General features: G+C 33.6%; 1 protein-coding gene and 1 pseudogene across 1 annotated transcript in view; both read left to right on the forward strand.

Annotated features, from left to right (window-relative positions):
• The window catches only part of KLHL1 (kelch like family member 1), a 476,203-nt gene that overhangs the window by 398,530 nt on the left and 53,092 nt on the right, over positions 1 to 24,581 (forward strand). The window lies entirely within an intron of this gene.
• On the forward strand, positions 7,839 to 21,483 carry LOC139436598 (general transcription factor 3C polypeptide 6-like; annotated as a pseudogene).

Raw genomic sequence — 24,581 nt, forward strand, 5'->3', positions numbered from 1 at the left:
TGATTCATGCTGAGGAGCAGAGAGAAAAAGAATGTAAAAAAGTGAACAGAGCCTTAGAGATATGTGGGATATAATGCAATGTTAACCCATGGTGTCTTTTTTTTTCTAAGATTCATTTTTATTTATTTCTCTCCCCTTCCCCCTGCCCCCAGTTGTCTGTTCTCTGTGTCCATTTGCTGCATCTTGTTCTTTGTCTGCTTCTGTTGTTGTCAGGAATCTGTGTCTCATTTAGTTGCGTCATCTTGCTGCGTCAGTTCTCTGTGAGTGCAGCGCCATTCCTGGGCAGGCTGCACTTTCTTTCACGCTGGGCGGCTCTCCTTAGGGGGCACATTCTTTGCGCGTGGGGCTCCCCTACGTGGGGGACACCCCTGCGTGGCAGGGCACTCCTTGTGCACATCAGCACTGTGCATGGGCCAGCTCCACATGGGTCAAGGAGGCCCAGGGTTTGAACCGCGGTCCTCTCATGTGGTAGACAGATGCCCTAACCACTGGGTCAAGTCTACTTCTCACCCCATGGTGTCTTATATGAAATATATTAAGATATATGTAACAAGTAAAACAAAAAATGGGAAAAAAGAGTATATAGGAACAGTTTTATATATTTTATTGAGGTTAAGTTGATATCAAAACAAACATAAATGCTTTAGATTTAGGATGTTATATTTAAGCCCCATCATAACCACAAAGAAAAATGTATGAAAACAAAAATCAGATGGAAATGGGAAGGGTCTCAAAATGGTACACTACAAAAAAAATCAAATAATTGTGAAAGAAAGTGGGCATTAACAGAAAAACTGAGAGACAAAAAAGGTATAAGACTTACAATACCAAATAATAAAAGGGCAGAGAAAATCATGCAATATCAGTACTTATTTTAAATATAAAAATATTAATCCTAGACTCTTCTTTCATTTGGAAAAGCATCAGCGTTCTTTCCCTTCTTTTCTGGCTTTTGCTGCTTTCAACTTCTGGCTTCCAGGGATTTCTCTCTCTACTTTGGGTTTCTTTTTGTGCTTCTCTCCATATCCATCCCTTTGATTATAAAAGACTCCAGTGAGAGGATTGGTAACCTGGGTATTGCCTTGCTACTCTACTGGGGTAATCTAATCAAAAGGCCCTTAACTGAAGTAACCTAATAGAAAAGCTCCTGCCTGCAATAGGTTTATGCCCACAGGAATGGATTAATTTTAAGAACATAATTTTCTGCACTCCAGCCAGCATCAAACTGTCACACTTTCCCTATTTGCATATGACATGATCCTATATATATAAAATTCCCCCAAATCTACAACATTACTTCTAGAACTAATCAATTAATCCAGCAAATTGGTTGGGAACCAGATTAACATGCAAAATCCAATAGTGTTTTATATGCATTAGTAATGAACAGTCTAAAGACAAAACCAATAAGAATTTCTATTTGCAATAGCAACTAAAAGAACCAAATATCTTAGAATAAATTTAACCAAAGGTGTAAAATATTTGCACATAGAAATTTCTAAAAAGCATTGCTAAAAGAAGTCAAAGAAGATCTAAAGAAATGGAAGGAGATTCCATGTTCATGGATAATATTGTTAAGATGTAAATTCTATACAAAGGGTTTTATAGATTCAATGCAATCCCAATCAAAATTTCAACACCCTTCTTTGCAGTTTTAAAAAAGCCAGTCATAAAATTTATGCGGATGGGTATGGGACCCCATATAGCCAAGCCATCTTGAAAATGAAGAATGAAGTTGAAGGATTCACTTCCCAATTTTAAAAATTACTACAAAGGTATAGTAGTCAAAGCAGCATGGTACTGGCACAAGGACAGACATAGAGACCAATGGAATTGAATTGAAATTTCATAAATAAATCCCCATATCTACAGCCAACTGAATTTTAGCAATTTGCCAATTCTATGCAACAGCACAAAAGAGTAATTGCCTTTCTCCCACTCCAGAAGATCCCAGGATCCATTCCCAGAGCCACCTAATGAGAATATAAGCAGACACAGAAGAACACAGAGAGAATGAACACAGAGAGCAGAAAATGGGGGAAATAGTGGGAGGGGGAAAAATAAATCTTTTTTAAGAAAAGGTCATATTAATAAGACTGACATATTGTCCTTTCAGTCTGGCTTACTCAGAATAATGTCTTCAAGATTCATCTGACTTACTCACGTAAGGTCTTCAAGATTCATCCATTTTATCATGTGTTTCCTAATTCTATTTCTTTACTGCAGGGTAGTATTCTATCATATGTATACAACACATTTTGTTTATCCATTCATTGGTTAATAGACACTTGAGATGTTTCCATCTTTTGGCAATTATGAAAAACACCACTATGAACATTGGTTTCCAAATGTCTGCTCATTTTACAGTTTTCAGTTCTTCTGAATATATTCCTAGCAGAGGAATTGTTGAATCAATGACAGCCCTATATTTAGCTTCCTGAGGAAATTCCAAGCTATATTCCATAGAGGCTGCATGATTTTACAAAACCAACATTGAAGGAGTGTTCCTATTTCCCCACATCCTCTCCAGCACTTATTGTTATTTCTTTTTTAAAAAAGTAATGGCCATTCTATGTGGTGTGATATGATATCTCATAATTTATATTTGCATTTTCCTATTAGCTAGTTATATGGAACATTTTTTTAATATGCTTTTTGGCATTTTGTATTTCTTCTTTGTAATATCTATTTAAGTTTTAGCCAATTTTTAAATTGGATTACTTGCTCTTTTATTGTTGAGTTGTGTGATCTCTTTATATAAATGGAAATCAAACCCTTATTAGATATGTGGTATCCAAATATTTTCTCCCACTGAGTGGGCTGCCTTATCACTTTCTTGATGAAGTCCTTTGAATCACGAAAGTGTTTAAGTTTGTGGAGGTCTCATTTATCCATGTTTTCTTTCATTGCTTATGCTTTCAGTGTAAGGTTTAAAAATGCACCACCTACCACCAGGTCTTGAAATGTTTTCCTACATTTTCTTCTAAGAACTTTATGATTCCTCCTTTTCTATTTAGGTCTTTGATCCATTTTGAATTAATTCTTGCATAAGGAGTGAGATAGGGGTCCTCTTTCTTTCTTTTAGCTATGGATATCCAGTTCTCCCATCACTCTTTGTTGAATACAGTGTTCTGCCCCAGCTGGATGGATTTGACAGGCTTGTCAAAAATCAATTAACCATAGATGTGAGGGTCTGTTTTTGAGCCATCAGTTCAGTTCCATTCGTCTATTTCTCTATTTTTATACCAGTACAATGCTGTTCTTACCATGGTAGCTAAGAAATATAATTTAAAGTCCACATTTGAGAGCCCTCTAACTTCACTTTTTCTTTTTAAGATGTTTGTTGCTATTCAGGGCCTGTTACCTTTTCAAATAAATTTGATAATTGAGTTTTCCATTTATTTAAAAAATGCTGGTGGAATTTTTATCAAGATTACATTGAATCTGTATATCAATTTGGGTAGAATTGACATCTTACTGATATTTAGTCTTCCAATCCATGAGCATGGAATGTTCTTCCAATTATTTGTCTTTTAAAATTTCTTTTAACAAAGCATTTTAGTTTTCTGAATACAAGTACTTTATATCCTTGGTTAAGTTTACTCCTAAATATTTGATTCTTTTAGTCACTATTATAAAGGGAATTTTTTCCTGACTTTTACCTCAAATTGTGCAATGTGAATGTATAGAAACACCACTGATTTTTGCATATTAAACTTGTATCATGACACACTACTGAAATAGTTCATTAGCTTTAGCAGCTTTGTTGTAAGTTTTTCTTGACTTTATAGGTATAGAATCATATCATTTGGGCAAATAAAAAGTTTTACTTCTTTTCCAATTTGGATGCCTTTTATTTCTTTTTCTTGTCTGGTTGCTCTAGCTAGAATCTCTAGCATGATATTAAACAACAGTGGTTACAGTAGACATCCTTGTCTTGTTCCTGATCTCAATGGGAAAGCTTTCAGTCTTTCACCATTGAGTACAATGTAAGCTGTGGGTTTTTCCTTTGTGGCCTTTATCATGAGAAAGTTTCCTTCAATTCCTGTCTCTCTATAAGAGAGACATTTCTTGATATTTTTATCAAGAAAGGATTCTGCATTTTGTCAAATGCCTTTTCTCTATCTATCAACAATTGATAGGATCATGTGATTTTTCTTCTTTAGTTTATTAATGTGGTATATTAATATTATGCTGATTAATTTTCTTGTGTTGAATCACCCTTGCATGCCTGGTATAAAATCCATTTGATCATGATGAGTAATTCTTCTATGTGTTATTGGATTCTACTAGCAAATATTTTGTTAAGGATTTTTGCTTTCATATTCAATAGAGAAATGGGTCTGTAATTTTATTTTTTCATAATATCTTCATCTGGCTTTGGTATTAGAGTGATAATGCCTTTAAAGAATGATTTTGGCAGCTTTCCTTTTTTGTTTAACTTTTTGTAAGAGCTTGAGTAAAGTTGGTATTAAATTTTCTTTGAATGCTTGGTAGAACTCATCTGTGAAACCATCTGGCCCTGGGCCTTTCATTTTGAGGAGCTGTCTGATGACGGTTTCATTCTCTTAACTTGTGATTATTTTCTTGAGTTATTCTATTTCTTCTAGAGTCAATTTAGGTTGTTTGAACACACCTCAGAATTTTTCCATTTCATCTATATTGTCTAGATTTTTGGCATACAGTTGTTCTTAGTATCTTCTTATGATCTCTTTTAGTTCTGTGGGGCCAGTAGTAATGTCCCCATTTTCATTTTTTATTCTTTCATTTACATCTTCTCTCTTTTTATCTTTGTAGTTGAGCTAAGGGTTTGTGTTTTGCTAATTTTCTCAAAGAACCAACATTTTGTTCTGTTCATTTTTGCTATTTTTTTGTTGTTGTCATTGTTGTTCTCAATTTCATTTATTTCTGATCAGCTCTTTGTTATTTCATATCTTCTACTTGCTTTGGAATTAGTTTGCTGATCTTTTTCTAGTTCTTCCACCTGTGTAGTTAGGTCATTGATTTTTACTCTTTTTTTTTTTTTTAATGTAAGCATTGAGGACTATAAATTTCCCTCTCAGCACTCCCTTTGCTGCATGCCATAGTTTCTGCTATGTTGTGTTCTTGTTTTCATTCACTTAGAGACATTTATTGATTTATCTTGCAAGTTTTTTCTTTGACCCACTAAATATTTAAGAGTGTGTTGTTTAATCTCCATATATTTGTGAATTTTCCCTTTTTCTCTTTTGTTGAATTCAAAATTTATTCCACTTTGATCAGAGAAAGGGCTTTGAATAGTTTTGACCTTTTTGAATTTATTGAGATTGCTTTGTGATTCAACATGTGATCTATCCTAGAGAAAGACCCATAAGCACTTGAAAAGAATATATATCCTGCTGTATTGGGGTGCAACTGCCCCTTGTAAGAATACATAATATCCTTCCTGTTTCTAATAATAATTTTGCTTTTAAAGTCTATTTCATCTGATACGATTACAACTACTCCAGCTTTTTGGTTGGTTACTTCATGCATGGGATCTCTTTTTCCAAACTTTCACTTTCAGTCTATTGATATCCATGGGTCTAAGGTGAGTCTTGTGCAGATAGCTTATAGATGACTCTTATCATCTCATCCATTCTGCCAGTCTGTGTCTTTTGATTGGGAGTTTAATCCATTAACATTCAAAGTTATTACTGTAAAGGCCATTCTTATTTCATCCATTTTGAACTTTGGGTTTTATCTGGTGTATTCATCAGTGAAAGGGGTGCTGATGCAAAAATACCAGAAATCATATGGTTCTTATAAAGTATTTATTTGGGGTAGAAGCTTGCAGTTACCAGGCCATACGGCATAAGTTACTTCTCCCACCAAAGTCTATTGCCATGTGTTGGAGCAAGATGGCTGCTGATATCTGCCTGGGTTCAGTCTTCCTGGGTTCCTCTCTTCCTGGGTTTCATTTCTTTCCTTTATTTTCTCCACAAGGTCAAATTTAGACTATGAGGCTCTCTAGGTTTTGCCTTTCTCCACAAGGACAGCTTGGTGGACTATCAGGTAACCATCTCTGTCTCTCTCTCTAGGCCTCAATTCTCTCTGGGCTCAGCTACTCTGCTCCTACCTGGATGCCCTAAGATACATGAGGCAAACAGTGACAAAACTGAATGGAGAAATAGATACTGGTACAATAATATTTGGTGACTTCAGTCACCACTCTAATCCCTGGATAAAACATCTGGGTAGAGGATCAATAAGAAACAGAGAGCTTGAATAATATGATAAATGGATTAAACCTAAGAGACATATACAGAACATTGCTCCTCTGTGTGCTTACTTCTGGGACCCCAGCTCAAAACCTAAACTCTGACCTTTGCCATGTTTTTAATCTGTGAGTCCTCACCCAACAAGTAAGTAAGGGACTCACCACCTTACTGATGTGGCCCAATCTAAGCCCTAATCATAATTTAATAAAGTAAAAGTGAAACATAAGACAGACCAGTTTATAAACATAATCCAATATGTATTTTTGGAATTCATAAGCAATTTCAAACTGCTACATCTGGCATATTTTATTTTCACCACTTTTGGCAGTTTTAGCTAGTTTTACTGATATAATCTTCATTTCTAGACTCTTCCAAGGCTCTCTTTCCTTTTTTTTTTTTTTTTTTTCCCAGGCTGTGGCACTACCTTAGTATTTCTTGCTTAGCCGGTCTCCTTATTATAAATGCTCTCAGTTTCTGTTTATCTGTGAATATTCTAAACTCACCCTCATTTTTTAAGACAATCTTGTAGTATTTAAGATTCTTTACTGGCAATTTTCCCTTGCAGTATCTTAAATATATTATACCACTGTCATCTTACCTCCAATAGTTACTGATGAGAAATCAACACTTAATCTTATTGGTTACCCCTTATATATTATGCATTGCTTTTCTCTTGCTGGTATCAGAATTCTCTTTGTCTTTGACATTTGACATTCTAATTAGTATGTGTCTCAGAGTTTGTCTATTCAGATTTATTCAGATGGAAGTACATTGTGCTTATTGGACATAGATATCTATTTCCTTCAGTAGGGTTAGGAAATTTTTGATCATTGTTTCTTCAAATATTCAAATATTCCTTTTGCCCTCTTTCCCCTTTTCTTCTCCTTCTGAGACACTAACAGCATGTATGATTGCTTGTCTCTTGTAGTCAGGTTTTTTGAGACCCTGTTCAATTTTTTCTGTTCTTCAACTGTTCTTTCATATGCTTGCTTTTGGAGGACGTGTCTTCAAGCTCACTGATCCTTTCTTCTGCTTCTTCAAATCTGCTGTTATATACTATTGTATTTTTTATTTCATTTATTGCACCTTACATTTCCTTAAGTTCTGCTATATTTCTATTTATACTTTCAAATTCTTTGTGATCATCCAATGTCTTCTTAATATCTTTAATCATTTTAGCCATCTCACTGAATTTATTAAGGAGATTTGTTTGAACACCTATGATTAGTTGTCTCAACTCCTTTATGTTATCTGGAGGCTTATCCTGTTCCGTTTTCTGGACCATATTTTCCTATTTCTTGGTATGGACTGTAATTTTTTGGTGTTTTGACACTAACTTCCTTGATGTATTTATTTTGGGTGCAGTTTCTCTCTTCAGTTTAGGGCTTTCTTGCCTTTTCTCCACTGCTGGTATGTAGTAGGAGCCAAGGATGTAAGTGTTGCTGTTAGCTGTGGAGGTTGAAATTGCCTGCATTTTCCCAGGATCTGATGAAGCTTCTCCCACTTTTTTCCTTTACTGGGGTTGGGACAGGGCCTCAGCCATGTGTAATTATCCAAGTTGTGTAGGCCAAGACTATCTGCAGTTTCCCAGAGAGACTGATGAAGCTTCATGCTCTTCCTGCTCTTCCTGGGGTGGAGATCGACTGCAGATATGAAGTAGCAATCTGTGCATGTGGGTTCAAAATGACTGCAGTTGCCCAGGTAGCCTGATGTAACACTAGCCCCCCATCCATTCAGGGTTTGGGGATGGACCCTCTGGAGTGCCCAACAATCTAATCCATGTGGACTGAATATGCCTGCATTTCCCTGAGAGGCTGAGGGAGTACTGTCCTTTCTGCCCTTTAGGGGGTGGGAATGGAACTACTGACACACAACAGTTCAGTCCCTGAGGTCAAAAATGCCTGCCATTACCTGGAGAGGCTGTGGAAATGCAAACCCTCTCCCCTAGAGGGGGCCAGAGGTGGAGATGGAACCAAAAGTACCCACCCAACCAGATCATGTGGGCTAAAAGTGACTTCATTTCCCCAAAGAGACTGACGGAACACAAATCCTCTCCTTTGACTGTCTTGCCCTTCTTCTCTTATTTGTAATGATTTTACTCTATATTTTGAAAATTGATTTTATAAGTATTTATCAGATAATTGGTATTACCTCAATACTATACTTGACCTTGAGAGTTAAATGTGATCAAGAAGAGGAGTACTTTTTTCATACAGAAACTTTTCTCAAATTTCTATCTTTTTATATTTCTTTTAAATTATTGCTATCAAAGAACAGCAAGGACATTAGAGTTGCTGGACAGGTTTTATACAAACTGCCTTATAGGACAGAGGAGAAGTCATCATCAGCCTATCTCAGCTCTGATTGGCACAGTGGTAGCTAGGTATTTTTAAAGGGTACATGGGGAAAAGAAAAGGAGAACTAGTAAGAAACTGAGAGGGGTCTGGGGAAATTCAGAGGGGATCTGGCAATTGGCTTAGAAGAAATCAGGTAGTTCTTCTGAGACAAGTGTGGTCGGTGGTTTAGCAGTATTGCCTCATATTAGGTAAGAGCTTGGAATTGAGTGAGGGGTCTGCCCAGAGATACAGACTAGCATTAGGGAAGTCTGCACTAAAGTGTGGACAAGTCTTTAGAATCAACTAGGCCAAGCAGAGTCTCTTTCAAGTATTCACACTATATAACACTTTCCACATTTTCAGGATTCTATAGCATATATTTAATTTCAAACACTGAAGAAGACTAATTTGTTATCCTAGGCTTTATTTTATGTAATTAAACAATTCTTTCATTTTTTATTTCTCCCTAGTTCCCTCCACCCATGCCTCTACTGAACAACCATTTACTGAGGGCCCACTACCTAAAAAGCAAAGTTGTAGGTGTTTGATGAGATGCAATAATTACTCAGGGGTTGGGTTGGTGGGTCTTACTTTCCAAGAACCTACAGCCTTTTATGAGATATAGAGTCTAAATTATGTAAATTAAATCTAGAAAAAAATACAAGCTTTACAAAGCTTTTTTGAAACATGGGTCTTCTTTTCAGCTTGGATACTTGAGCTGGTACTAGAAATATGTGTACAGTTTAGGTATGTTACCACAGGGTAAGATCTTCCCAGCATAATGTGCAACATAAGAAATGTTATAAAAGAGGATACTGAAGACATAGACAAAACATTGTATTTTACTGAATTGGATAATTTTTCAGTAAAACATTGGGAGAGTCCATTTAAAATAGAATGAGGCCAGATATTGGGCAGCATACTATGTCAGGTTATGTAGCTTTGTCTTTAATATTTTCTAGGCAGTGGGAAATCTGTGAAATCTTTGGGCATGGGTAACCTGTGCCACTATGGATCTAAATCAGTTGAACATGTGCTTCACATGTAGAATCTAAATCAGTTGAACATGTGCTTCACATGAAGAGGTCCTGGGTTCTATTCCTGATACCTCATAAAAAATATATAGTAAAACCAGTTGAGATACCTAGAGGTTGCAGGTAATGAAATTAGTTACAAGTCTACTAGAATATATAAGGTCAGAATTAAATAAAACATGAATTAGGGAGGAAAGAAAAGGAAAAGATAGATTATAAATGATATTTCAGAATTGGACTCTTCCACTGAATTCATCAATATGTAAATAAGTAATCTACTGTAGTTCTGTGGGATTTCTTGATCAATGGTAGAGATTATATTAGTTTGGATTAATATTTTTTGAAGAAGTAGAAGTTAGATTACTAAACCATATTATTAATTTGTAAATGCTCTTGAATAAATCATATATAAAAATTTGTTTTTTTCCTCAATACCTCTCTGTTACACAACCCTTCTTTTACATGATAAACAGAAAATCTGGATTGTGCATTGATGAGAGCACTATTTTCCTTAAGGAAATAATCTAGGTTAAGTCTGAAAAAAAGTCATGGAGGAGAAAAACATTAAAATGTCATTTGCCCCTTTGACATGGTAATTTATATCAGACAACAAAATTCTTTTAGATTGAATTGTCAGTTTACAGAGATAACCAAAGTGACCAAACTGCATAACTGATTTTTCATAAAGTTAATTTTGAATAACAAAGCTACTCTCCACAATATTTTGTTCAAGCCAGAATTGCAATCCTTAGAGTAAGCATTGTCAATTGCCTAACCATGAGGAACCCCCTTTATCTTTCCTAAAATAACCTCAGTTTTCCTTAGATGCAATGTGAACAGTCCAGGAAATGTCACAAGAGCTATCTCATCCCCTTAGTCAGTTATTAGTCTAGGGGTGGGTTTGTAACTCAGCTCTAGATAATGAAGTATGAGGAAATCTGCCGGGGATATTTCAGGGTATTTGCTCCCTGGTGAAAGAAAATTTATACCAAGGATAGAACTTTTCCTTTCCCCTATACCTACCCTTTTCTCATTCATTTTTCTAAAATACTGAAGTATTAATATTATGTATTCATTTAGCTAAAATAAGTTGTTGGGGATTGAATCATGCCTACCAAAAGACATGTGCAAATCCCAAACCCGGTCCTGTAGACTCACTTGTAAATGGGATCTTTGATGATGCTATTAAAATGAGGCAAATTGAAATAGTGGGGTCCTTAATCTTTCATGACTGACGTCCTTATAAGCAAGCAATAACTTTCTAAAAGTTCCAAAGATTTTATTTCTATTAATCAAACATAAAAACTTATCAGATAGACATTGGTTTCATAGGTTTTTAAAATCTATTTAAATGAGTTATTTATTTCTATCCTATATATACACTTAATACAGTATATCACTTTTAAAAAGCATGAAGTATTAAAGCACCTATAAATGTAGCTTTTATTATCTGTGGAATCTTGATATATTATATGTGGAATCCACACTTGAAGATTTGAAACAGCTAATATTTAGTCACAAAAAAGTGTGCATTCCTATTTTACTTTATTGCTATTTTTCATATGGTTTATATGTCCCCTGAACTAAATTTGTGACCTCATTTCATAGATAATTCCCAAATATGAAAGTATATTACATTAGTTAGTTTGCTGTGAATAGTCAGTTTGTTGAGTGTTATTTGTAAATCTCAGAAAATTTTGATACCTGTAATATTTGTAGTATAGGATTATTTTTAAGCAAAATTAGTTTATTTGGTGGCTATTGCTGACAATTTTGAATAATTTAAAAGGCCACAGAAATTGAATGGCATGAATTAAATCTATTAGAATGAACTGAACTGAGGATAAGAGTAAGACCCAAAATAATGAATGACATAAAGTGAATTATTCTTTGTGGTAAAGGCAATGTAGACACCTATTGTCCGGGATGGCCATTCATTAATTTTAACTTTAAAAAAAAATTTAATGCTCTCTTCCTTGTGGCATCTGTTCATTTTTGTCCCCCTACTTTCACAAGATAAATTCTTAAACCTTTATTTTCTATCTCTCTCCTTCAATATTGAACACAGCTAGTCCTTTTAAATTTTTCTTAGTATGGCATTACCCAGTCCACTAGGATTTATATGTTTTATAAGTTGCTTGAGTTTTTCCTTGTAATTACATATTTGACCCAAAATCTTATCTAAGAATCTATTTCTTTACTTTCCCCTAATTTCTGGTAATGATTTTATTATTTATTTTTTTATTTCAAGAGCTTAGGATCAGAGGATATATTAATATCATATAAAATCTTAAATTTCCTAAATTTCTAAAATTTTGTTTTTATGAATTTAATTAATTTTATAAAAACAGTCCCTGCACATACCAAAAATTTTATATTATTCATTTAAAGGAAGCAATATTTTATATTCATCCATTAAATCCAGTTAATTAATTTTATTTTTTTCAATTCTTTAAATGTTACAATTTTTTCTACTATATCTTTCCAGTATTAAATATGCATATTTTAATTTCACATTACAGTTGTATTTTTGTTACTTTAAAAAATTCTAATAAAATTGTTCCATTAATTCATAACTTCCCTACTCCAACCTCCAGGGTAAACAGTTGTAAGGGTCTGACCTCATAGTAGGTATGTCATAAATATTGGACAGATGGGTGGATGGATAGGTGGACACATGAAAAAGATGTAATGTAATAAAATTGAATGGTAGCTTACTACTGAAATATTATCCTCAGTCACATTCACATATACATAACTAACACACACATGAACAAAAGAGGCCACAAGTGAAAGAGATTAGACTATTGTAAGGTAGGTAGGTCCTTGGTTGGACCCATTCTTCCAAAGGTCTACTACTACTTCCATTTTCCACTTGGCAGGCTTTCTCAAACTTGACTATACATTGGAATGACAGAAGGAACTTTAAAAATTTTCCATGTCTAGGCCTCATCCCAATCAACTAAAATCAGAGTCTCTATAACCCCCAGCATCATTATTTTTTCAAAGATTCCCAGATGATTTCTCCATGCAGCCAAGATTGAAAATTATTGTTCTCAGTCAAGGAAAGAAAAAAAAATGTTTTTTCTCTATTATTTGTTGATGAAATAAAAAATTATATTAAGCCTACATGATTATATAGAATTGTATTTTTGTCTGAAAAGTATCCCTATGTAACTTAGTCCATTTTGCTCTGCCTGTGACCACATTTTAAAATTGCATCTTTATATCACTTTGTCTTTTTTGAAATTTTAAATATAGATTTCACAGAGAGAGTATTTGAATAATATACATAGTATATTAAATGCATATGTAATATTATGGGGAAATTGTCACTATATATATAATAAAATAATATGACAATATATTTAAACTATGTATTACTGAGAAAATTTATATAGTAAAAGTAAAATAAATATATAAATAATTCAATTTATCTATTTTCCTTTTCCCCATAAAGCAAGTAATTTCTAATTCTCTGTTTCTGTTCACAATAATTATACGGTATTAACATTTATAACTTACATTTAGTTTGTGATTCATTACATATGAAGTAAAACTGCGTGATAATGCTAGAATTAAGTCACCTTTAAAATTACTCATAAATATTTACCAGGTGCTACCATACCCTTGATTGTTTTTTCAAATGGTTTAGAAAAGAAGAAAGAAAAATTATATGTAGAAGGCTATTTGCATATTATGAATGCATTGGTGACTTAGATGTATTTGTGACTTCCACAGCAAATAATTAGTGAAATGGTATTACTTTATTTAACATAGTGATAAGATCAAAAGAAGTTTAAATGTATTGTTACTGATTTAAAAATAAATATTCTTTACCTAGGTGAAAGGAAATATAATTTTCACAGGCTTTTGCATTTTAAATTAAAATGTAATTAATGGCAAATAAACAAACAGAAAAAGCAATACTTAAAATTAGCTTTACTGTGTCCTTATTTTACATAATTAAAACACATATTCTCTTTAAATTTGAACAGTTTAGACATTAGAATAAATGAAGTAATATTTAGAATGGAGGTTACTACCAAGAGTAAAGATGATAAATATTTTATTTGATTTTCAGGAGAACAAATTATCCCTCTGAATGTGTTTGAAAAGAAATAAGTAAAGATTTTGAAGTAAATTATGCAGCTTCTAACTTCTACTATTAAGAAAAAATATTTTGTGCAGTGACCTATGCATATAGACTATCCCCATATCTGTGTTGCAGTGTTCATGTGGGAATTTCTCAACTTTAACCTGTGCCATCTTTTTACCTGAAAATTAGGGATGGTTTGGTTCTTCTATGGAGCTACATTGAAGTCAATTATGCATAAAAATTCAGATAAATGTTTTGATACAGAATTTTCATGGGGAATAATATACACAAGGAGATATAGTTTTAAAATATATAAATACTCATATATGTAGAAAATGGCATTTTTGGTAATAAAAACATTAAAAAGGCATTTTAAAAAAAACAAGTATTCATGGATGTGTTAAGATTGAGACACATTGCAAATGACTTTATCTATCTATCTAGCTAGCTAGCTAGCTAGCTAGCTATCTAGCTATCTAGCTATCTATTTTTCTATCTGGTTGCTTCATCGTCTTTTTGGTGCATCAGTTTGCCACACGGGTCCTGTGCCTCTCGGGGGCCTGCACCTCTGGGTCCTTCATATGGTAAATGGGAGTTCAAATGCTTGAGCCACAGCCTCTTGTCACAAATGACTTTAGACATTTTTATTCTTTCCATTTGATTTTTATATTTTGAATATGGGATTAGTATTGCTATTGAACAAGTGTTCATACAAATATGTTTTATATTGCTAACCTTACTTTTCTGCATCTGTATAGATATTTTTTGTAAGCCTACGTAAGTATCATTAGGACTTTGAAAGTATTCTGTGTCAATTATTCACTCCACTTAATGATAACCTGTAAGGAAATCATCACAGCTATTAGAAATGGACAAATCAAATTATATGAAAGCTAGAGTTCAGAAATTCTGTGGCAATTTACAAGAATGTCATTACAATATGAAACATAAAGTATGAATATGTTCTAGTAAAACATGGATATATTCCAACATCAGATATTAAATAAACAGCAATATTAGGAATATTTCTGTCTTAATTTGCCACAGGGCTGCCAATGCAAAGTACCAAAAATGGGCTGGCTTTTATAATGAGAATTTTATTTAAGGTAAAAGCTTACAGTTCCAAGGATGTGAAGAGTCCAAATCAAGGCACCATCAGAGATGCTTTCTCACCAGAGTCACCTACCGGTGATCCTAGTGTCCTGACATGTGGTGAAGCAAGCTGGTGCAGCTCATCTTCTCAGCCTCGAGCTGCTTCTTGGGCCCAGCCCTCCAGCCCATCAGGGACCTCTTTTCCTGCCTGTGCTCTGCTGATTCTAAACTCTGGAACCTTTCTTGTCCTCTCTTGTTTCTCTGCCATTCTGCAACTGGAAGCAAACCTGGAGTCCTCTCTCTCTCTACTTTCTCTCTTTCCTGACTTGGCAGCATCAAAATGGCAGCTTCCTTTCTCTGTGTCTCTCTCTATGTGTCTCTGTTTATATAAGGCTCCAGTAAGATGGCAGAGATCCGACCTGAGTTAATCATCAAAAGAACCCATACCCACAGGAATGCTCTAGGAATGGACTAGCTCAAGATCATAATCCTTTTCTTTGGGGGATTCATAAAACAACTTTAATCTGTCATGATATTATTTGCTTAAATCTTTAAGTTAAGTATAATTAGAGATATTTTGGAAAAGAATTTACATTTCAAGGGTGATAACATATCTTGTAACTACTCTGTCATCCCATAGAAGACTTGTTGCTACTTGTAGTTCTTAACATCTGAGCTTCAATAACTATTTCTAAGAGACATTCATGATTGTTTGTATTTAAACAATAACTAAAATTTACTAAAAGCTTATTTTCCAAACACTATTCTAAGTGTTTTATGTTTAATCTTTACATAAATGTTGTTAAGGTAGGTCTCTTTTACGGATAAGGACACAGAGACATAAAGAATTTAAAATATTTCTCTGAGGTCACATAGCTAGTAATATAATGGATTGAGATTTGATCCCAGGATTTGGAATACTTCAGAGCAAGAGCTATTACCTACAACATTCTTCTGCCTTTTGCCCTGCACACAGTCCAGATATTATTTTCCATGGTATCTTGCTTAATTAAAAAATAGTAATATGTACAACCTTTTAATGATTTTATGTCTTAATTTTCTGTTTGCTCCACTATAATGTAGGCTCTATTCAATCTCCAGTAGTAGGTATGGTAAAAACAATCCTTCTTTTTTTAATTTTTTTAGAACAAATGAATGAATACTTGAATTGAAATAATAAGTGTCATACCCATATGGTTTCTTTGCTTATGTGTGAAATATTTATTATTAATAGTTCATGTATTTCAATTATTGCATTTTGCTTTCTAACTTTCTTAAATTATAGTTTTAATTATTAAATAGCTCAAACTTTTGGAAAACTGGATTGTAATATTTGAACTAAACATGGCTTTATTTCTCTCCAAAGCAGTGTGACTAAGTTACAGTTCTCATTGATACCTAAATATTCTGATTTCTCAGTTCTCTCAAAAACATTAGATATTGTCATACTTAAATAATAATATAGTTTTCTAAAATGTATCTCAATTTTTTATTTGAGTATACCTGATTACTTCTTATATTGAGCACTTTTACATATTTATAGTATTTCTATGTGTCCTCTTCTCTGAACTTCCTCCTTAAATCTTCCTTCGAGTATGAAAATGATAATAGTAATTACAACAGCTTGCAAAAATTCAGTGCCTGCTATGTATTAGATTTTTTCTAAATGTTATATCTCTATATCTGTATCTATATCTATATCTAAATATTTAATTTATTTAATCCTCACCACAACAGCGTGAAGTCATGACTCTTAATTATTCCCACTTTACTGATGAGGAAGTTGCAACATAGAGAGTTTGAGAAACTTACTGATGTAAGTGGTAGAACTTGAGGCAATGTTAAACACATAAATAAAGAGCCAAAATTTTAATGACATATTGATACTGTTAATGACATGATATAATTAAAATATATTCAAAATATGAAACACAACTTTAGCCCTAGCCTTAAAGAAGTAGTTGGTATCAGAATATCCCTTCTACCAAGGACAACTGTAAAAGCATTAAATAAAATATATTAGTCTAATTCTTGAAAACATCAGAAAGACACCAAGGCAGCAAAACTTAAGAATAAGAATGCCAGATGGAAATGAAAAACACTAAATTAAACTTCACATGTATTTCCGCTTTCTCTAGGGTATTTGGATCACAGGGCCAAATAGGCAAAGCAGACTTCTAGAAACTAGGAGTTCAATAGTTTGAAGTTACAAAAATAGATTTTGGTGTGTAATACATCCAAGGAAGTCAACTCAAGGGAGACAAAAATCATGGTGAGGAAAGAACTGCAGAAAAGTCATTCTGAAGTTTGTGTGATATTTCCCCTACAGGTGTTTAGAAATCACATGTATTTACGCATATGCTAAGTCTCTGGGAAAAACTGCACCTGATAATTTAAAGAAATGAGCAAGTATTGCAGCACTCATATGGTGCTGGAGGGTGGTAAACAACAAAGGTTTTCCATTGAGATTTTATAAGCCTTATACCTGGAAGTCATGACTACATCATAAGAAAAGAGCAAACCAGGAGCTTACCAACATTAGTTACCAACACAAACTGAAATGAGAGAATAGTCCCAAAACCTATCTGCTGACAGAAGAATATTAAGTCCTATCAGAAAGAGCATACCATAATCCAGACACTCTGTGCATTTTTATATATCAAGCATGCAAAAAACATGAACTAAAAGTTAAAACAAATTAAAATTAGATAATTGATGTAAGCTCACAAGTAGTTTAGATATGGGAACTTTCAGAAATGAACTTTAAAACAACCATGATTAACATTTTCAAAAATCTAGAGGAAAAGATAGAAAATATCACCAGAATTCTAGGAACAATAAGAAAGAATCAAATGGAAATTAAAAATTTGATGATAAATGTTTAACAAAGACCTACAGGTATCAGAAACATTGTCCTCCAAAAAAAATGTATAAGACTGATAGCTGACTTCTCAGAAGTAATATAGAACAGAAGACAAATTAAAGTTCTGAAAGAAAATAACTACAAAAATAGAACTTTATGTTCATCAATCACCAAGTAAATAACAGTCGTTAGAAGGAGTTTGAATAGAAGAGTGTCTGGCATCAGTAGAAAATTTTTTCAAAAATGCCCAAGAAATTTCTTTAGACAGCAGGAAAATGACATCAGGACAAATTAGGAGAAACTCTCAATGAATATTGATTATTTAACAATAGTAGTAATGTCTCACAAAATTTAAAATATTTGCATGATTAAAATCTATGATAATATAAAGCAAAAGTAGAGAAGAAGCAAGGGATTTTGAAATGTTTTAACCCCATCATTTTGATTATGGTAAGAGTGTTAATTTAATGTAGAATGTAAAGAAGCAATTATATATAATCTCGACTATTACCCCTAAAGTTATAGTAGACATACAAGAAAATTCTTAGTAGCAGGTCTTTAAGATATTCTCTCAAACAGAATGGCACTCCTGGAAACGAAATAAGGAGGTGATGATCAAGTCTCCTTTAAACATGACAATGACAGACCATGTGACAAATAAATTAATGTTATTTCCTAGTAGAAAAAATCCTTATCTATGGAATGAAAGATTAAGTTTGATCTGTCCAGTGTTGCTTATGGCAAACAAATCTGGAATATTTTGATTTATGTATCATGATACCCTGGAAAATATCACATAAACTATGTAATGACTAGAGTATTAAAAGTGGAGATTTTTTTCAACACATTAGTAACTCCTTTATTCATAAGTTTTGCAACTTCACACATCTGTTAAAGATTTCATATGTTAATCTGGTCCAAAACATGCCTTAAAATGGGAAGAACAAACATGGGAGGGACAATTCTGGATATCTCCCTGCTTCACATGTATCATAGGATACACTGAAACCTTGAAATCATTAGTCAATTTTGAAAATGTGTAATATCACTGATACATGTGAGCTTTACTTGGTAATCTGATAAACGATTTCGAAACCTCATTTATTTGTATTACCTCAATAACCAACATGCTGATACAGGGGAAAGTGGAATAAACAATTTCAAAACCTCATTTATTTGTATTACCTCAATAACTGACATGCTGATACAGGGGAAAGTGGAATAATAAAATAATCCAAATGCAGACTCCCCAAAAAAAATGAAAACAGGGAAATAAAAGGAAGAAAGAACAGATAAAGCTTATAGAAAAAACATTCAAATCATATCTAAAACAAACCAGTTATTACATTAAATGTAAATGTATTAAACACTCTAAATAAAGTCAAATATTAACTAAGCAAAAGAACCAAAATAATCTTGCCACTAATAAATGGCAAATTGCAGTTTGAGGCAATAAATATTATTGGAGAGAAAGAAAAAAAAATGTAACTTAAAAGAATCATTTCAGCAAAATTTATTAAAAAGCCTAAAAGTGTATGTATTTAATAACATAGTCCTTTAAATACATAAAGTAAAAACTGACAGAAAAAAAGGAGACAGACACATATGCATAATTTTCTCCACATCAAATGTGGAGATTTAAAAATAACTGAAAAACACAAAGAGCTTAGTGACCAAATTGATTATTACAGGACACAACAACCATCAGCTGTAGAAAATATATGATTGTTAAGTGCACTCAAAACATTCATTAAAATTGATTATATGTGGACATTAAGCAAGTTTAACACAAAGGACAAAATCATTCATATTATGTTCTCTGATCAAAATGGCATTATGCTTTAAAAAACCTTAATAAATCCAAAATATTTGGAAATTAAAGAATGTACTTCTATATCACCCATGGATAAAAGAAGAAATAATAATGAAATTTAGAAAGTATATTGAACTAAGGACATCCTTGGACATCAACAAAACAAACTTCAAGGAAAAAAATTTTAAAATGAAAACAACTTAAAATTAGAAAAGTAGAAAGAAGGAAATAAAAAAAATAAATTGTTGAAACAGAATATAAATGTGCAATTGGAAAGAATCAGCAATGCCAAAAGAAGAAAATCAAAATGTCAATATTAGGAATGAAAATAAGGGCATTGCTATATAAACTTTGTGCTAAAAAATTGGAACTTTTAGGGAAAATGTTTAATTTCTTAAAACAATGAAACATAAAACAGACATAGAAAATAATGGAGAAACGAATATCTATTAAAGTAATTGCATCTTTAATTTTAAATCTTCCCTTTCCTCAATAAAATTAATTTTTTTTCTATAAACATTTTGAAATGGCTTTATTTGGAGTGAATTGCTATATGGTATATTGTGGGAACACAGACTCAGGCAAAACAAAAACTTTCAGCAAAAGACAGACTTATTACTTATACAGCACAAAGAGTTCAAAGGAGTAGGGGAATGGATTCCTTTGTGTTTGGTCTTCTGGGAAGGCCAACTGTGGATGGCAGATCCACACACCTCACTTCATATTAGAGAGGAGAAACAAATCTGTGCTGCTCAAGAGCAGAGTATTTATACAACCCAGGAGGTGGGGGCCCTGACACAGAATTTCACCCTGAGAAGCAGCTGGGGCTGCTTGTTTCTGATTTCCAGGTTTAAGTTGTGGTCAGGCCCAGGTGGTGGAATGGAAATGTATTGAAATATGTGCATACAATAGAAAAGAAGGAGGGGGTCAGCAAAGACTGGGAGATGGCCACTAGGTGTGTCCATGACTTCCTCAGTACTTGATCAGTGATTTCTTATTAATATATATTGAAGAAACAGCACCAATTTTATACAAATTCTTCCTGAAAACAGAAAAAGAAGAAACACTTCTCAACATCCTAAGAGACCATAATAACCTTCTTGCAAATAGTCGATAAGACATTAGAGTTAAGGAAAATTACAGACCAATCTCTTTTACAAAGACATGCAAAAGTATTAGTAAAATAATATGAAATCAAAGTTAGTGAAATATTAAAGTAGTAAAAGCATATTATTGGGGATCATGGTGGAGCCGAGCATCAAAGTCAGGACCATGGAGAGGAGAAAGAGGAAGGAGACCAGTTGGCTCTGGTGGAATTATCAGGATTTATTGACACAGATTTTCTCTCAAAATGTGGAAATAAATGCAAGGTTTTGCAGTGAATTCTTAAGGATCATCATAGATGTACCAGGGGAATATGGGAGTGATAGGAGAAAATGCCTAACTCGGATTAAATGAACATATATTTGGACACTGAGAGGCCCAGTGTGCAATGGACAGCTGTGCTTTGCCGGGGAGTATGAAGGCACTCTTGGGTCCTGTGTTATGTTTGAAGAAAATTTAGCACATGTGGATGCAAAAGGTAATAAAAAAAAAACAATGCTAAAATATAAGTGACTTACAACCAAGAAGCTCAGCATGGCAAGAATTCCTCTGATAGAAAAGAAAGGAGAAGAAAAAAATAAGTGATATGGGTTGGCTGCAAAGCAAAGATAATGATTTATCCTATAGACTTAACATGTTTTGAAGTTTTTTACATGAAAATGTAGATGAAGAAGTTATAGCTCTGACTCAGATAAACCTTTAGAGTTGCAAGCGGAAGAGATCCAAATGAAAGACAATTCAAACCTCAATTATGAACAGCAGAAACCACTGCACTTGTAAACAGAGGATTCTGGTCATCTTATTGATATCCCTTCTTCTGAGACAGAAGGTTCTGCTTTGATGGAAGCTCAAGATGCTGCCTTAAAAGCCACTCCTAGATTAAATGTTTCTCATAACAGCTAGTTAAGAACATTTTAGAGTTTTCATATAAATAACTGGCTCAGTTTCTTCAAATTATTTATCTATCATATCACTTTTGTGGGCTACATACTTTCCAATTATAACAAAACTTAATATAGTAGATTCATTAAGGTCCAGGCATGACTTGAATTAAAAACAAAAACAGTTTAAACTGCTGTAGAGACTAGACTCTTCTCTGATGTGTCCTTTAAATTGGAGGTTACTAAGATGCAAGTGGCCATACAAAGAAGTTCTGGCCCGTGACTGCAATCAGAAGTATTGAGTAATGCTTCTGAGAAGCTTCCTTAAGCTTTAAAGTGTAAAGGGAAGTGGATGAGCTCATTTCTTCCTGCTGCAAACATGCAATGTGGATGTGATAGCTGGAGGACTATAGTAGGCTTCTTGGACCATAAACTACCCTTGGAAACAGAAGCTGTGAGTAGAAGAACAAAGAGAAGATTGGGTCCTGATATTATGACACTGGAATATTGGCCCTTTCTCCGGGAAGCAGCTGTGGCTCAATTAGTTGGGCTTCCATCTACCATATGGGAGGCCCTGGGTTCACATCCCAAGGCCTCCTTGTGAAGGCAGGCTGGCCCATGTGCTGGACAGAATAGGCTTAGGGCTTCCTTAAGTGCAGAGTTCCTTCTTCCAAAGATTCCTAAAGCTACACACATGAGCTGTTTCAAGAGATAGTGTTTCTTTCAAAACATGGAGCTTCTAAGCCAGAGTGCCTTCTGCACCCAAATCATCTTGTTCACTCACACATGAGGTGATACTTAGAAGGCTAGAGAAAAGATACCTTCCTCTGATAATAAGTCTCATGCTGCCAAGTTGTTTCCTGTTCTGCACCCTGCAATGTTAAGTGATCCTTGTGGGTCCCACAAGGCTCACTGGGTCCTGGGAGGGTGAAGGCCATTCCAAACCTGTGATCACAGCTGCTATTAAGGCAGAGAGGCAATTACAGCTGCCTTTCTGTGGCCTTTTTTTGCATGAGAAATAAACTTCTGCCTTTTTAAAAATCACTCTGTTATAATCAAACTTAACCCTCAATACATTTTGCATTTTAGAAAACATGAAAAATATAGAAAAGTATAAAAGGGAAAATTCTTGAGATGTGTAATTTTGCAAAAGAAACTCATCTAGACTATACTGTACTTCAACCTTAAATTGGAGAGGTAAATAAGTCATTTTTTTTAAAAGATTTATTTATTTCTCTCCCCTCCCTCCCCCCCAGTTGTCTTCTCTCTGTGTCTATTTGCTGCGTGTTCTTCTTTGTCTGCTTCTGTTGTTGTCGGCGGCACGGAAATCTGTGTTTCTTTTTGTTGTATCATCTTGTGTCAGCTCTCCTTGTGTGCAGCGCCATTCCTGGGCAGGCTGAACTTTCTTTCCCACTGGGTGGCTCTCCTTACTGGGCATACTCCTTGCACATGGGGCTCCCCTATGTGGGGGACACCCCTGCATGGCACGGCACTCCTTGTGTACATCAGCACTGCGCATGGGCCAGCTCCACACGGGTCAAGGAGGCCCGGGGTTTGAACCATGGACCTCCCATATGGTAGGCGGATCCCCTAACTACTGGGCCAAGTCCACTTCTTATAAATAAGTCTTAAATTCTGAAGAGAGTATGATGTGTTTTAACTTCTTACATGTTAATATGACTAAATGTTTGAATTTAGTAAAATAAAGTCTTATTTTTAAACTCTGTTAAAAATGCATGTTATTATACTACATTATTATAGCAGACTGGATTTATTCCAGAAATTCAAGAATGTTTATAGATCATAAAATAATTCAATAAAAATTCACCACACTAACCAAATACAAGGAAAAACCAATATGATCATTTCAACAGACTCAAAAATGATTTAATGATATTCAAAACCACCTTTGATTTTAAAACATTGTAAAAACTAGAAATATTACAGCACTTTTTAAAAATTTATATTGAAAATTCTGATAAAATATATCTATAAAATAAAATTACAAAATTAAAATTAATGGTGAATAATTGAGAGCTTTCCTTTGAGACTAAGGAGAAGACCGCATGTCTGCTACACCCTTTTCTGTTTAACTCTTTACCTGACATTCTAGACCTTGAAATTAAGCAAAAAAGAGAAATAAAGCAAAAAAAGAGAAAATGCAAATGTAATTATATTGGGGAAAATGCAGATGCCATTATCTTAAGATGACATAATTGTAGATGTAGAAAAATCCAAAAGAATACATGTATAAATTATGAGAATTAATAATAACATATTTAGCAAGGTAACTGAATATATAGTCAATATGTAAAACCTTAATTATTTCTATTTGTTAGTAACAAAAATAAGAAAATGGCATTAAAAAATCAAGCACTAAATAAATCTAATGACAGATATACAAAATTTTTATAAAAATGAAAAATAATGGGAAAAACTAAAGAAGTTCTAAGTAAAATTAAAGTATGTACCATGTTTTGCATTAGAAGATTCCATTTGCAATTAGGTTGATTCTTCTCAAATATCTTATGGATTCAATGCAACACCAGTTAAAATTATATAATAAAATTGGGGAAAATCTTTGGGAAATTGCAAAGGACATTCTGAAATCCATATGGAAAATGAAAGGGCCATTAATTTTAAAATTTATTTTCCCTAATGGTAAGTGTGCTTTTGTGTCCTGTTTAAGAAATATTTATCTACCCCCAATATCATGAAAATATACTCACATTGCTTTTTTCTGGAATATTTATTGTTTTACTTTTCATATCAAGGTCTAGTGCCATTGGCTTGATTTTTATGTATTGATCAAGGTCTGTTTTGATCAATGTAGATGTCAGTTCAATCAGCATCTCTTTTAAAAAAATCCTTTCCTTACTACATTGTTGGGATTGTTTTGTTTTTTGTTTTTTTTTTTTTCATAAATCTGGTGAGCCTAACTTCTGTTCCTCAATAGACACCACTAAGAATGTCAAAATCCAAGCCATACAGTGGGAGGAGATATCTTCAATATTAATATTAACAAGGGACTCATGTACAGAATATAAGGAAGTACTACAAATTGGCAAGAAACAGAAATTTCAATTAAAATGTGGGAGTGGGAGAGACTTTGTATCAGTC

This window comes from Dasypus novemcinctus, chromosome 15, assembly GCF_030445035.2.
Source record: "Dasypus novemcinctus isolate mDasNov1 chromosome 15, mDasNov1.1.hap2, whole genome shotgun sequence".
NCBI lineage: Eukaryota > Metazoa > Chordata > Mammalia > Cingulata > Dasypodidae > Dasypus > Dasypus novemcinctus.